This window comes from Rhinopithecus bieti, unplaced genomic scaffold, assembly GCF_001698545.2.
Source record: "Rhinopithecus bieti isolate Rb0 unplaced genomic scaffold, ASM169854v2 scaffold_39529, whole genome shotgun sequence".
Taxonomy (NCBI): Eukaryota; Metazoa; Chordata; class Mammalia; order Primates; family Cercopithecidae; genus Rhinopithecus; species Rhinopithecus bieti.
In genome coordinates, this window is record NW_016816430.1 from 311551 (window position 1) to 314504 (window position 2954).

Sequence of the window (2954 nt, forward strand, 5' to 3'; positions counted from 1 at the left end):
AACTTGGATCTATTAAAAAAATAGTTTCTTTTTTCCTCACAATTGCCATGTAAAGTAGGTTAAATAAAGGTGTGGACAAAGTTATCTGGAAAAGAACTTGGAGGGAAGACTTTATTCTGGTGAACAGTTTGCAAATTAGAAAGACCACAGTCCTCTGTGTAAAAGGAAGGTGCTTTCTAGAGAACAAAGAGAGGGTTCAGATTTTATAACAAAAGTTTACACCCACGTTTCCAGTCAGATCTGTTTATGCAAATGAAAGATTGACAGTTGTTTAGTTCTGATTGGTCAATAAGCTGAGATCTGATTGGTTGAGGCAGTTAAGCTGTGATTGATTGGTTGGTTCAGGTGAGTGTTGAAAAGTCTCAAAGTTAGAAAGGTACAGTTTTCCAGGGTTTTCAGGCAACTCAAAGAATATGTGTAACCTCTACTCACCAAATGGCCACTTGGCTCTATTTTAAATTTATGCACAGTTAGCTACTTGGGATCCATCATGACGGACTGGCTCTTTCAGGTTCACATTTGTTCACCAAGTGATGAACCTCATTTTAGAGTGTGGAGACTGGAACTTAGGGAAGTGATTTGTAACTTTGCTCCAGCTTGAGACTTGGCTTGGAAATAACCCTGAGCCTCCTAAGGCTTGGAATACCAGCATTGACAGCAGTACCTGGGTGCACCTCAGGAGTCTGCTCAAAGAGGTGAGCCTATTAGATGGTGAACTGCTGATGAGAACCCAGTGCTAACAAGACAGAGGTGATGCGTGCAATCCCTTTAGACACCAGTTAGCTCAGCCCTGGTATCTAATTCGGTCAAATCCAAATAAGTATTTTTACATGTATGTTTTCTTAATTAGCTCTTACTGAAAGCTGGAGTTCAGAGATAAAAGATACATGCTTAAGATTTCTTCTACCTTGGTAAACTAGGTCTAGTATTTTACCAACACCTAGAGAAGAGATCTGTACAGAATTAAAAAAAAAAAAAAAACCTGACAAAGTAAAACTGATATCAAGATGGGCAGGGTGTTATATTAACCTGGGGTGGAAGGCATGTTTGACAGGAGTAAATATTAAAGAAAGAAGTTAATATGTCATAATTTTAAATTATTTTATTTGAATTTTATGAAAATGCTTTCTGTATTTTAAGGTTTTATCAGTATGAAAGAGAAAGGTACATTATTATATATGGATATACATATAATTTTTCTATGAATATTTTTAAAGAACTCTATCACTAACTCTATCATATGTCTTGCGTGTATTGGGAAAATGGGTAGTTGCAGAGGGGAGGTGGCTTGCTGTGTCCTAATTTGATATTGCAGATATAATCTTGTAAGTTTAGATTTACTAAAATTAAAATTAAGAAAGTTTAAAATGTAAGGACAGGCACAGGAAAATCAGTGTGATTCTTATTTTATTATGAACGATTAGATGTTTATGTAAACTAAAATAGTATCTCTAGATTATTTTGGAGAAAGTGCTGCCACTCCCATGTTTTAAAGACCAATTTTTAATTAATAAATAAATTATTTCTTGCAGTGAGAAAGGAGTTTGGAGACAGAAAGACAGAAGAATTGATATTCCACTCAGAGATGTCAGTTTTCAAAGAAATTTCTGCCCATTACGGATGCACCACGAATACTAAAGTCTGTGCAATATATATTTTGGAAAGAATGTTTTTTCATGAAACTATAATTTTCATTCATAAGAATATATTTCCTGACTTAGCATTTTATAGACTAGATTAAAATTTTGTTCCCCAAGTAATTGTGTGTGTGTGTGTGTGTGTGTGTGTGTGTGCATGTGCGTGTGTATGCATTCCTGAGGATTATTCTAAGGCTGAACTCGTTCATAGAAATGGAATTTTTCTGTCTACGCTCACATTTTAAAACAGCTCACACAAGTCAAGCAGAGACTGCCAACACCTTGGTTTCTAATTCTTTTTGCTAGTTCTATTAGAGGGGGCAAGTATAAACTGACTATGGGAAACAGTACACCCTTTCTCATATTCTTTATCAACATACATAAATTGGAAGAAAGATAGAGAAAGAGAGGCGTACAGAGGGAGGAAAGAAGGGAGAAGAAAGAGAGAGGAGGGGAAGCAGGAAGAGAGGAGAAGGGGAATATACTGGGGGAAAGAGAGGAGAGACAGAACCTTTCCACTAAAGTTAGCATCTGAGAGAGAGGCACACGGAATTGAATTTTTTTTTTTAATCCCTTTGGCAAACCAGCATTTGGTCCTTGCTTGGTTATCCTGAGGCAGTGCTTTCTTTACCTGAGCTAGCTGACCATCTCAGCTGTGACAATTTAAAATTAGGCCACTATTTATAATTCAAGCTATGTGTAAACAAAACAAAACACAATACAACCAATGAAGGAGGTTGGTTGGTTTGTTTTTTTAAAGGTAGGGGCATTTTGTAAATCAGACAGAGATAGCTTTCTTGAATAAAATGACATTTTTAGTTATTTCTTTGTCTTGAACTTTCTCCTGAGGCACCTTTTGGCTGGCTCACTAGTCAAGAGGAACTGAAGAGGAATTGAAGGAATTCTAAACATCCCCACATTCTCCAGATGTGTCTTTTCAAGAGGTTGGCTACTTGTAGGGAGGGTGGCTATACCTTAATTATTCAGTCACTTTTAATGTTTTACCTAAACTCTTTGTCAAATAGGTAGTTATTGCATTGCTTTAACTGTATACAGCCATCATTTGATCATACATTCTACCAAAGATTGATTGCTTGATTTCAGGTTTAATTTTAAGATTTAAATGGCTGACTCTTTAGCTTGCTCAATTGTATTCTTTGTCCCTGATTACTTATTCCATAGAACACTGCTTATCTTTAAATAAAATGCATTAAACTCCTTTGTTTTCAGATGCTCTAATATTTATGCCTATTGGGGATTCATACCCTAATAACTTGGGCTACTAGTCTGTCATAAAATATAAACTCTAGCCATATT

The 2954-nt window shown here is 35.9% G+C and overlaps 1 long non-coding RNA gene across 1 annotated transcript; it reads left to right on the plus strand.

Annotated features, from left to right (window-relative positions):
* Positions 1-376: 376 nt before the first annotated feature.
* LOC108517075 (uncharacterized) lies at positions 377-1756 on the plus strand. The gene is made up of 2 exons (XR_001881998.1): positions 377-695; positions 1533-1756. It is a non-coding gene; the product is annotated as an uncharacterized LOC108517075 (long non-coding RNA).
* Positions 1757-2954: the final 1198 nt, after the last annotated feature.